This window comes from Tenrec ecaudatus, chromosome 5 (assembly GCF_050624435.1).
Source record: "Tenrec ecaudatus isolate mTenEca1 chromosome 5, mTenEca1.hap1, whole genome shotgun sequence".
NCBI lineage: Eukaryota > Metazoa > Chordata > Mammalia > Afrosoricida > Tenrecidae > Tenrec > Tenrec ecaudatus.
In genome coordinates, this window is record NC_134534.1 from 129,510,746 (window position 1) to 129,524,572 (window position 13,827).

A 13,827-nucleotide genomic window follows, 5' to 3' on the forward strand; every position below is an offset into this window, starting at 1 on the left:
GTCTCCTTGAGATTGCGGATCCCTAAGTAATGGAAGTCTGGAATACAAGATCTTTGTTTAAGCAAAGCTTTGTTTTCCTAGCTTGAACCTGTCGTTTCAAGATGTGTGCCTGTCTGAAAGGACTGTGTCACTCCGCCTGTAGATACATCCTGTGAGAACAAAGGGACAGGGAGACAGGCATTTGGAGGAAAGATCCCCATCCTCCTTTCCCATGCATGTGGAAATAAAACTTAGAATCATTCGAATCCACCTGCTTTCTGTAATCTGGCAACAACAGTGACTGGGCAATTCAGACCCTCGTGGTTCCCAACCTACTGCAATATCTTTGCCTTTCAATACCTTAAAGAGGTATATTGCAATAGATTTTTTTCACAATGAAATATACCATAGTATAACTTAACTGCTGTTTCCATGGGTACTAACTGTGGATACAAGTAATATGAAATCCTTGACAACATCAATCTTTTCTGTTTTACATGGTGCTGTTTATTGGCCCAGTTGTGACAATTTTTTGTTGAGGTTTACCTTACTGTGGTCCTCAAGTCATAATCCTGCTCAAGCAGCATAACCCATTCTAGTTGCCTGGGTGATTGGTTCTAACCCAAAATGTTCCCCTAAAACTCCATCTTGGGGTACAGGAGGAGACCTCCCCCCCCCCTCCCGGTAAATGAGAAACAAAGGAGGGCCATTCTGGAGTGGCCAAGGCCACTGTACGGAGAGATCTGAGGGGACAGGAGGCCAACCCCACACAATACTTGGCTAACATTCTATAGAGGAATGCATAATAGTCATCAAACACGTTTCCCAAAGTTCATTTCAGATCAGAGAGCTAACTAGCTAACTAAAGATAAGAGAGCTAACTAACTTTTTTGAGAAACAGTGAAAAATCAAGAGGTTTTGTGACGCGGAGAGACGGTCATGACAGATGTATGAGCAAGCAATAGTTTGAGCTAAATGACCTAGAAAGTTGGTCCAAGATGACAATGACAAGAACGGTCCCCGAGAAGACGTCAGACAGGGAAAGATATGACAAATAATAACTTATAAATGATCAAGGGCTCATGAGGGAGGGGGAAAATGAGGATCTGATGCCAGGAGCTTACGTGGAGAGCAAGTGTTTTGAGAATGATGAGGGCAATGAAGGTACAGATGTGCTTGACACAGTTGATGCATGCATGGATTGTGATAGGAGTTGTATGAGCCCCCAATAAAATGAAGGGGGAAAAAGAACGCTCCCTGAGAAAATGTTTGTGGATGTTGTTTACGTGTGTAGAAAGTTTGTGATGAAAAAGAGATGAACTTGTGACTCAGGTGTAGCTACCAGCCTCCTGTGTAAACCTCTCTCCTCTCTCCCAACGTTAGGGCACTTGGGTTTTCCCAGTGTTAGCCCAGCATTGGCTGTGGCACACCAACAACGGAGACTTGGAGAGAGCTGAAATACTGCCCTTGCCTGTGCAGAAGTGAAGGCCTTCTCTTCTGTTTCCACACTTGGTGGAGGTGAAGTAGCCTGACGTTACACTGGGGCACCAACTCACATTCCAGGAACAAAACCCTGACTGAAGCAGGGCTGAGCTGAGGCTACCATCGGGGTTCCCAGACCAGCCTGGATCGGCCTTCTGGTCCTTTCAGGCTGTCCGGACCCACATCTGTCCCCGCTGCCATCAAGTCCATTCCGACTCATGGTGACCAGAGTAGGTCTGAGACTGCACATCCTTACGGGGAGCACACAGCCTTGTGGTGAGCAGCCAGTGCCTGACTCTCTGAGCCACCACTCCCTGTTTGCTCAGCCAGTGTGAGTTGGGTTTTGTTCCTTGCAATTCCAGAGGGCTTTAGAAGGTTCTGTGGACTCTCCAGAAGAATCTGAAGTTGGAGATGTTTGTAGAGTGGACTGGAAGATCCAGGGATTTGAATGCAGCACACAAAACTAACAAAACAATAATGAAAGGAAGAAGACTATGGGGAAATATCAGGAAAGTGAAACGAACTGAGGGAGGGGACTGGCAATGCTGGAATGATTGTGGTGGTTTGGGAAACGTAGGTACTTATTTTATTCTGATTCTTATTTGCCCATATGTTTTCCATGCTAATGTATCTATGTTACAGTTTTGTTTGTCCCCAGGTTAAGAAACTTGCACAAAACCACAGAGCATCTAATGGAATAATATCAATACCTATATCACAGGCTGTTTAACACGGATTAAATGGGGCAAAACATGTAAGGCAGTGGTTCTCAACCTTCCTAATGCGGCAACCCTTTAATATAGTTTCTCAATAAAGCGACATGGAAGAGGCACACCAGCCTGTGTGATCATGAGTTGTTGAAGGGATCACCTATAGGCATCAAAGAACAAAAAGTTATATCATAGTGAATGAGGCGTGGTGCGGAGTGGGGACCTAAAGCGCATCTGTAAGCAACTGGACATCCCCTTACAGAAGGGTCTCAGGGAGGAGACGATCCAGTCAGGGTGCAGTGTAGCACAAATGAAACATACAACTTTCCTCTAGTTCCTAAATGCTTCCCCTCCCCCCACTTTCATGATCCAAATTCTGCTTTACAAATCCAGCTAGACTAGAGGATGTACACTGGTACAGATAGGAACTGGAAACACAGGGAATCCAATACTGATGAACCCCTCAGGACCCATGGTGAGAGTGGCGATACCAGGAGGGTAGAGGGAAGGTGGGGCAGAAAGGGGAAACCGATCACAAGGATCTACATATAACCCCCTCCCTGGGGGATGCACAACGGAAACATGGGTGAAGGGAGATGTTGGACAGTGTAAAACATGACAAAATAATAATAATTTATAAATTACCAAGGGTTCGTGAGGGAGGGGGCAGGAAGGGAGGGGGGAAATGAGGAGCTGATACCAAGGGCTCAAGTGGAAAGCAAATGTTTTGAGAATGGTGATGGCAACAAATGTGCAAATGTGGATGGATGGATGGATTGTGATAGTTGTACGAGCCCCAATAAAATGATTTTAACAAAAAAAAATACAGCTCCTCGTGTTGTGGTGACCCCCGCCCCCAACCATAAAATTATTTTTGTTGCTACTTCCTAACTGGAATTTTTCTACTGTTATGAATCAGGCCACCCCTGTGAAAGGGTCGGGGTCGCGACCCACAGGTTGAGAACGGCATCATGCTTGACACATGGCAAGGGTTCAACAGATAATAACTGTTATACTAATTATTATTTTTGAACGTTGAGAGGATTATGTATAAGAGAATGTATATGAAAACTTACCACCTTTGGGCATTTAGTGTTTATTTGGATGTTTGCTATTATTTGATTATAACTTGTAAGAAAGGTTATGCATGTATCCCAGGGTACTGCATATCCCCGGAAGCGAGTGAGTCATCCCTAGCAGTTGTTTGTACGCTGAGCTTGTTCTCCTGTCTCAGGCTTTCACAGTTTACAGGTAAAGAAACGAGAGTACCTTTTATGTTCTTTTCTAGCCTTGGGCTTCAGGAATCACCATGGCAGTATCTCTTTATGTAGCATCTCCCCCAGCTGGAATGTAAGTTTTCCCTGGGTAGGAGTGGCAGTTTTCCTTTACCACTGCTCTATCCTTAGATCTAGGAGCCCGAGTGTAGTGGTTACACATTGGACTACTAACTGCAAGGTCAGCAGTTTGAAACCACCAGCCGCTCTGACGGAGAAAGACAGGACATTCTACTCCCATTAAGAGTTATAGTCTCAGAAACCCACAGGGGCAGTTCTACATGCCCCATAGGTTGGCTATGGGTCAGCATCGACTCAATGGCAGTGATGGGAGGGGGAGTTCATGATTGGACTTAGTTTTCACAACCGTGGGGTTTCTGTCAGTGTTAGGGATGATTGTGAGCCCCACAGGCCAAGGCTGAGTTCTGGAGCCCTCCCCCGCCCAGTCAGGGCAAGAGCTCTGCGCACGCACTCCAGCAAACCCCTCCCCCGCCCGCATCTTCAGCTGTGATGATGGGCATCTATTAAATAGGCAAGCACACGGGAACGTGAAGGAAGAATGCTGTAATAAGATCATAAAAGCACAATTACTATGGATCATTGGCCAGGACTTGAAAATATTTTCATTATGGTGAATTGCATCTATCAGCCTGAAAACATTTGGGAAGCAAACAAATGAGAGTTTGTAATGTGCCGCTTTGGATCGTCATAGTGCAAGTTGATCCCATCCGAAGGACTTCAGCCACTCCTAGGCTCCCCCACCCCAGCCTGTGCCAGGCTGCTTGCTAATTCTTGGGCGTTTCTATTTGAGTGCTGCTGCAATAGAAATACTGCAAGCGAGTAGCTTTAACGAACAAAAATCTATTTTCTCACAGTTTGGAGGCTGAAAGTCCAAATAAGGCCTCTGCCGGGTGGCTTTCTTTCTTATCAGTAGCCCCAGGCATTACTGGGCTCCTGGGGAAAATCCCCACATGGCATCTCTCTCCCGCTGTGTGTGCACATCTCTGTGTCTATTGTGTTCTTTTGATACTCAGAAGTGATTAGGTTTAGAACACATTCTACTAAGGCAGGAGCTGATTAAATGAAAGTGAGGGGGACCTGAAGCACTTGCTGATGAAGATCAAGGATTGCTACTTTCAGGATGGATTACAACTCAATGTAAAGAAGACCAAATACTCACAACTGGACCCATAGGTAACATCATGATAATGAAGAAAAGATTCAAGTTGTCAAGGATTTTGTCTTGCTTGGATCCACAATCAATTCTGATGGAAGCAGCAATCAAGAGATCAAAAGGTGAGCTGCATTAGGTAAATATGCTGCACAAGGCCTCTTCAGAGTATTGAAAAGCAAGAATGCTATTTTGAGGACTGAGGTGCACTGACCCAAGCCATGGTAATTCCAATTGTCTCATATGCATGTGAAATTTGTACAATGAATCCTGATTCAATGGACAAGACTGAAGAAGAACCGATGCTTTTGAATTGTTGTGCTGGAGAAGAACATTGAAATTATCAGGGACTGCCAAACGAACCAACATAATATCTGTCTTGGAAGAAGTTGGTCCAGAGTGCAACCATAATGCCACCAGGGGGCTTCAAAAAGTTTGTGGAAAATCCCATTATCATTTCATTTTCCACATTTGGTAAACTCAAACTATGCTAGATGACCTACAAGCATATGATATCAATGTTTAGACACCACGATACTTTAAATCCACCCTAGGGCCATCTTTTATGGTAGAAAAACCCAACCCACTGCCATTGATTCAATCCCAACTCGCTGCCACAGAACAGAACCACTGCATAGAATTTCCAGGACTGTAAGGCTTTACCGGAGAAGACATCCTCAACTTTCTCCTGTAGAGTAGCTGGTGGGTTTGAACTGCTGACCTTAGAGTTAGCAGTTCAATGCTTAACCCACGATGCCACCAGGAGAAGAGGAAAAACCTGTGATTATATTGATTCCAAATGAAGCACAGGAATCTCCCTCAAGAAATTTCTTCCTTTTGAAAAATGTGTTTGTATCTGTTTTGTATATTCATACAGATACTTTGAGAAGGAGTATTTACAGTTAAAGAACTCTTGAACTAGGAGTCGAGAGACTTGTGGCCTAATCCTTTCTCTGAACCTAGTTCCTCTAACAGTCTTTTGAATTCTCAGAAGAATTGTATCTTCTCATTCCTTAGAGATAATTGGTAAGCTCTGCCAAGATTGGCTGTGTTTAAAATTGCCTCTAGTTTAGTTGATTTATTGACTTTTCCTTCTTTCTGAAGACTGAATGTGGTCAAGACGGTTGTTGTTGTTGTTGCTTTTGGGTGTCATTGAGTCAGTAGCAACCCATAGTGACCTTCGCACAACAGCACGAAGCTCTTCAGTCCTGCGCCATCCGCACCAGTGTTCCTATGTTTGAGCCCGTTGTTGCAGCCACCGTGACAACCTATCTCACCAAGACTTCCTCTTTCTTGCTCTCCTTCCACTTTACCAAGAATGATGTCTTTCTCCAGGGACTGGTCTCTCCTGACAACACATCCATGATAAGGAAATTATATTTGCCTAACATCTTATCTCTGACATATGAAAACAGTGCTCTGTACTCAGATATTTTAGAAACGATGCATTGTTCCAAATTAAGGTCAGTTTTTAGGTGTTTTGTTTTTATTTTTTGAGGATTGCTCAGGGCCTTTAACACTTTCATATAAATTGTAATGCCTTAAGAAGACGGTAAAATTATATTCCATATTTATAGAGGTCTAAATAAAGGCATGTACATATGTCAATATATTTATATATGAGGATGGGGAAATAGATCTATGTGCATATATTTATAGGTTTAGTATTAAGCTAGCAGATGGATATTGGGCCTCCACTCAAGTACTTCCTCAATGCAAGAACACTTTGTTCTATTAAATTGGCATTCCACGATGCACTCCTTCCCAACACGATCGCTGAAGACAAATGTGTACATAAGCAAATGTGGTGAAGAAAGCTGATGGTGCCCAGCTATCAAAAGATATAATATCTAGGGTCTTAAAGACTTAAAGGTAAACAAGCAGCCATCTAGCTCAGAAGCAACAAAGCCCACATGGAAGAAGCACACCAGCCTGTGTGACCACAAGGTATCGAAGAGTCGGGTATCAGGCACCAAAGAACAAAAAATCATATCATTGTGAAGGAGGGGGAGTGCAGTGTGGAGACCCAAAGCCCATCTGTAGGCAACTGGACACCCCCTTACACATGCTCACAGGGAGGAGACGAGCCAGTCAGGGTGCAGTGTAGCAACGATGAAACATACAACTTTCTTATAGTTCCTAAATGCCCCCCCCCAGTATCATGATCCCAATTTTACCTTACAAATCCAGCTAGACCAGAGGATGTACACTGCTGCAGATGGGCACCAGAAACACGGGGAATCCAGGACAGATGATCCCTTCAGGACCAGTGATGAGAGTGGCGATAAAGGGAAGGTGGAGGGAAGGTGGGGTAGAAAGGGGTAATTGATTATAAGGATCTACATATAACCTCTTCCCTGGGGTATGGACAATGGAAAGGTGAATGAAGGGAGGCATCAGACAGTGTAAGATATGACCAAAAATGAATAATTTGTAAATTATCAAGGGTGCATGAGGGAAGGGAAAGGTGGGAGGGAGGGGAAAACATGAGCTGATACCAAGGGCTCAAGTAGAAAGCAAATGTTTTGAGAATGATGAGGGCAACAGAGGTACAAATGTGCTTGACATACAATGGATGTGAGTGTGGATTGTGTTAAGAGTTGTACAAGCCCCCAATAAAATGATTTTTTTAAATTATTTTGCCGTGAACCTTGTCATTTGTTTTTTTTGGTTTTTTTTCTCTTTTCTTCTTTTACATTTTATTAGGGACTCATACAACTCTTACCACAATCCATACATATACATACATCAATTGTATAAAGTCATTTGTTTTTTAAGAAGAACTTTACACTGGCAGATGCTGAGTTGCCTCAACCTCCAGTGTTAGGTTCACTCTGACATCCTTCTGCTTAAAATGGCAAAGCAGAATGCCTTTGACAAGCTACTGCTCCTTAGGAGAGTAGACGTGTTCAGTGGCCATAAAAAGGGAGCTAAATAAAATTGGAGAGCAGAAATGTTGATTGCCTCTTTTCTTCCCAAGAAAATGAGAGATCTTCTAAACCCATACTTCATCAAATCTCTCTGAGGAAAAAAATCCCTAAAACAAAAAGCTAGACATGCCCAATTGTACCTGTTCTCCCATGTTTTAAGTTGGGGCATGTTAGCCTTGATCTTTGGGTCATAGTAAGAGTGGCGGTAGTGATTTCAGATGAGACTGAGAGAAATGCACACCAGCCTCAATGGTAATTTGCCTCTAGTTATTGGGGACCTGGACTTTTTATTATAATACATATTTGAGGAAAGTATATGCATATGAGGGGAAGCTGCTGGCATCATACCAACCTGGGCTGATACTCAGCTTTCACCACTCAAAAGTTATTTTGATTTTGTGTGACGTGGCTAATCTTTCTACTTTCCTCATCTGTAAAATGGGAATTTTAGTAGTAGCAACTCCATAGGGTAATGGGGAATTTTATAGAACAATTATTGAGCTTTCTGGCAAAACACAGAGAGAGCCAGACTTAACTTTTGGAAATAGAAACTCTGCTCATTGATCTATGCCTAGAAATCCTATACCCTTGGGTCTGAATAATTTTCCTAAGCTCTTTCCCTTGGTAGAACAAGAAATAAGATTCTAATTTATGGGGGGAATGCTAAATAAAATATATTAATATGGGATAAATGATGATTTTGGATCTAAAATAATAATGAAATAATGACCTAGCCCTAATTTTTAGCTGAAGAAAATTCTTTACCATATGGTAAGTGTACTGCTGTCTCTATCAATCTATCTCTTTCCTTCTTTGTTTTGCTCTTTTTAGAAAGTTAACAAATATGCTACAGATTTGCATAACAATCTCTTACCCATGCACTTGATATATACGCTTTAGCTGTCAGGCCCACCTTCAATGCTAAAAATAAATATTAAGTACATTCCACAGTACAATGGATAAAACCCAAATCTTTGATAAGCAAATCTTCATCCTGACTTCTTAAATAATTTCAAAAACAGCTCATACTAATTATTTGAAGAAAAATCATTCTTCTGAATTAATATTGCAACTATTTTTAAACAGGTAAACTTTATTATACATTATCACTTGAATAGGTCAAATAATGTTCAGTGTCTCTACAGACAATTGGCTTTCCAATTGAAGCAGGTTGATTTATTTTTAAAAATAGAGAGAAATCATCAGCATTGAAATAGTTTTAAATAGAGGTCTTATTTAGAATTATAAAGGCAATTCAATTTTCATACATCACATTTAAAGCATGGTTATTATTTTTAAATGATATTTCAGGTTTGTTGATGAGAAAAGCTGCCATGTGATATCATAGTGACAGAAGAGTAAAAACCAAGTAGAGTATCTCTTTTAGTTCTTTTTCAGTCCACCTGAATTAAGAAACATTTACACAAAGATAAGTGGGCCTTCATTATGAATTATTATATTCACATATTTTGCTAGAATAATTAGGAATCCTAAGAAGAAGATAAAGTCTCTGAACAAACAAGAATCACCTTTAAAACTAGATTTTGTGTAAAAGAGCACTAAAGTGATATTTTTGTATAGTTGAGAATATATTTCAGTCTTCCAGCTCAAAATGTCACCCAAGCATGAATTTATGCTCTTTGTGTTCAAAATCAACCAAGAAATATTTATTGGGCACTTACTATGTGACAGACAGTAGAAAGGACACCCCCCCAAAAAACCTAGGAAGCAAATGGAGCCACTAAAGTAGAAACCAGAAGGAGCCCTGGAGGGACAGTTAGCCATGCACGTGTGGGGCACCACAAGGTCCGCAGGTTGAACCCAACAGCCACTGTGTGGGAGAAAGACAGCAGGCTCAGAAACCAAAGAGGACGTTGTGTGCTGCCCTGTAGGGTCACTGCCAGACTAAGAAGGAATAAGTGGTAGGTAACAAATTTCACCCAATAAAAACAATACCCAGCTTCTCTTTATTGTCTAAAGCAGGAGTCAGCCAAGTTTCTCGATTGAAGTACAGATAGTCAATATTTTCAGATTTGTAGGCCATGCGGTTTTTCTCAAAAATATTCAACCCTGCCATTCTGTGTGAAAGCAGCCATAGCCAATACATAAGCCAATGAGCATGGCTGTGGGCCAATCAGATTGTAGTTACCAAATAGAGGCCATCGTTTGCCAAAGTGTGATCTAAATTTTTGCCATTGTGGCCAGGCGTAGCAGCCCTGGTGGCACAACAGTTAAACACTCAGCTGCTAACCAAAAAGTTGGCAGTTCAGACCCACCCAAGGGGCAAAAGACTGGGGTCTATTTCTGTCGAGAGGACACCCTTGGAAACCGTACGAGGCCAGTTCTACTCTGTCTCATGGAATCACTGCGAGTCAAAAGTTGATAGAGGGGTGAATAAGTAGACGGTAGGTAGGTAGGTAGGTAGGTAGGTAGGTAGGTAGGTAGGTAGGTAGGTAGGTAGGTAGGTAGGTAGGTAGACAGAGAGAGAAAGAGAGAGAGAGAGAGAGAGAGAGAGAGAGAGAGAGCAGCCACTGTGTCGCTTCAACCTATCAAGTGTTTTCCACTTTTTTGCTGTCCCTCTCCTTTACGGACCACGATATCCTTCTCTAGGGCTGCTTTCTCCTGACGACAACATGTTCAAAGTATGTGAGATGAAGTCTCACCATCCTCACTTCTAAGGAGCACTAAGCCTGTACTTCTTCAGAGATGGATTTGTTTACTCTTTTCACAATCCATGGGACTTTCAATATTCTTCAGCAGCCTCATAATTCAAATGCATCGATTCTTCTTCAGTCTTCCTTAGTCAATGTCCAACTTTCACATGCATATGAGGCTATTGAAAATATCCTGGCTTGGGGCAGGTACACTTTAGTCCTCCAAGTAACCTCCTTGCTTTTCAACATTTTAAAGAGGTCTGTGCAGCAGATTTACCCCCAGGCAATGTGTCATCTGCTCTCTTGACTGCTTGACTGCTGCTTCCATGAGCATTCATTGTGGATCCAAGAAAGATGAAATCCTTGCCAACTTCAATCTTTTCTGTGTTTATCATGATGTCACCTATAGGTCCAGTTGTGCATATTTTGGTTTTCTTTACGTTGAGTCGTTACTCATACCGAAGGCTGCAATCTGTGATCCTCACTAGCAAGCACTTCAAGTTCAAGGTTGTATCCTCTGCATATCAAAGATTGCTAATAAACTTTCCTCCAATCCTGATACCACATTCGTCTTGACGTAATCCAGCTTCTCTAATAGATGGCGTCTAATCAATTCTTGCTGACCTTATGTATATTGCAGGATCCTGTATCGTCCTTATGATTAGCAGCATGCTTAAGTCCATTGTTGCAGCCATCTCTCTGACTGAGGCTCTCTCTCACCCTCACTGGCTCTCTGCTACATCAAACTGATGCCCTGACCCTTCCTGAGGATGTATCCAAAGGAAGTTAGCCAGATAGTGTTCTGTTGCAAACCATAAGGTTTTCAATGGACAATTTTGGGGAACAGATTACCAGGCCGTTCTTCCTACTTTGTCTTAGTCGGGAAGCTCCACTGGGACCAGCTGACCGTGGGGTGTTGGTATGTGTGATACTGGTGGCACAGCTTCCAGGATCACTTGAGCAACACTCAAGGCACCGTCGTTCTGACAAACAAGCGATAGGAACACAAACAGGTGGTGGACACAATAACAAAAATAACCAATTCTTAGAGCACGCTAGAAAGTGTTAAGTATTTTAGGAAAAAGTGGAATGTAAAGAGGAGTGGATGTATGGGCAGTTGTGAATTTAATTTAGGTAACCAGGATATAAACCTCATTGAGAAGGTGCAATGTGAATAAACATGCACAGGAAACGAGTCAGTGATGTGGCTGTCTTTTTGGTGGAAAATGCAGTCGTGACAAAGAGAAAATCCAAAGTTTGCAACAGTGGAAGCATGCCTTCTATGTTCTGGAAAAAACGATCTGTCATGATCATAACTTTGGGATCCCAAAATATAGTTGCCATAACCTTCTGAGGTGCCTCTCTGCCATGCATTTAACTTGCCCAGCAGACCCCCTCAGAAGCCACGGTTCTGATTGGACCTTCTTCTGGGGACCATATTTGTAAATACAAGACTTGCCCCTAGTTATGGTTCATTCATGAAATCATCTTCATTCACTTCAATCTTGCTTAAAGATGGAAAGATCAGCTCTTTATGAAACTCTTGTGCTACTCTTGCTGAAGCCAAGATGTTTGCTTAAGATTAAAAATGTCAAATCCTTTAAGATCCCAGCTTCAGTAGTTAATGTGCCATCAGTGGTAATTTTGTGGACTTCAGTCATAGTTTATTCATTTGATGTAGTTGCCAGTCTTTCCTCTCTTAGCTTATCTTTGAGGTCTCCTCAGCCAGCCTTAAAATGGTTGGTCCATCTCTAAACTGTGATTTCATGTGGGGGCAGCAGTCTTGTAAACTTTTTGCAAACCTTCAGTGATTTGGGAAGATGGTCACTTGACAGTTGTTAAAATTTTTATATTAGCCCTAACCACAAAATTGATTTTCCCATGGCATAAAAAGTATCCTTTGTTTGAATGCAGCTTAACTAGATTACGACAAGTTTATCACAGAGAGAACTTGTCTGCAGCCATCCATTCATATTGAAATAAATTTTGTTTGGAATAAATCCATGCACATATGAACTGGGACCCTAGTAGCAATATGTTTAACTTACCCTTGCATATGTATATGTACATGCGGTGTGATATACCATAAATAGGAATGAAGCCCTCATGCATACCACAATATGAATGCACCTTCAAAGTCTTAAGCTAAGTGAAATAAGTCAATCACAAAATGACAAATAGTCTATATCAGTAATATGCACTGCGTGTAATATATAAGTACACACAGACCAACATTTAATACTGGTTACCAGACGCAAAAAGGAAGAGAAGTGGGGGGATGGCTGCTAAGGAAATATCGAGTTTTTGTTTGTGGCAATAGAAAATATGACAGAGGACACTGGTGATGGTTTCCCAGGGTGGCTGATGAAACTGGTCTCACTGAGGTGTGTTTATGGAATGTGAAGATATGTCGATTTATGAAGTGCCAAGTGTGGTGCTATCTATATTTTTCCAGTTTTTTTTTTTTAAGTTGAGGCAGAAGAGTTGATGACAGGTTGTAAACTAGGAGGGTGAAAACTAGGAGGCCAGCCAGGAAGAGGTGGTAACTTAGGCTGGAGAGGATGGTGGCTGAGAACAACAAGGGTAGCTGTGGCTCTAGCTATGTTATGAAGTCAAGTCTCCATGGTTTCCGATGGCTTGGACACGTGGGGTGGGAGAGAGGGCCAAGGATGATTCCAAAGCCATTTCCAGTGATAGGTCCACTGGGCGGAGTAATAGCCTGTGTCATTGGTAGGTAAATGATCTATCCCCTTCACTTTGGGCTGATGCATTTCATTGATTCTTACAAACTGTTTCTATACCATATGTAAGAGTCCTGGTGGGATAGTGAGTGACGTGCTCGGCTGCTATCCTCAAGGTCAGCAGTTTGAACCCACCAGCAGCTTCTCGGCACAAAGATGTGGCTTTCACTCCCATAAAGATTTATAGCCTCAGAAACCCCAAGAGGAAGTTCTACCCTGCCCTATAGGGTCACTATGAGTTAGCATATAATACTGTAATGATTTGGGTTTGAGTTATCATATTTCCTTTTCTTGGGACCTATCTCTATATTGTCCTCCATAGGACACATTCAAATCATTGGGCACCTGTTGCGTGTCTATCATTGTACTGTGGGTCCAGAGGGATGTGTAGGAAATTGACACAAGAACCTAATCAATAACTCCAGTTTTTGAATGCGGCTGCAGACAAAGGTTGGTCACGTCAGGAGTCTTGATCCCTCCTGAAAGAAAGCAGTAGAACAATTAAAGAAACACGAACTAAACCAATCCCAATTTTTAAGTGTTCTCAACCTTGTTTCAAAACAACCTTATGAGGATTGTTTTCCAAACAGCTGTGTATGAAGCCAACTACTTTTGAACTCTGATTTTTCCTATGGCCCAGACACAGCTTGTTTTCTGAGCTTGGGAGCAGGGCATACCCAGGCTGGCATTCGATAGTAACAAATATGAAATAGGTCATTAAAAAAGTTATAGGAATGTTCAAATCCATGTTGACTGGCTTTTACATTTACCTGGCAGAGCTCGCAGCGCTAGCGTTGGCATGGAGACTGGAAAACGACATTTCCAGGAGTGTCCCTTGCTACTGTTTCCACTTATTCCACTGTGTGTCCAATTTTAACATTTTTTA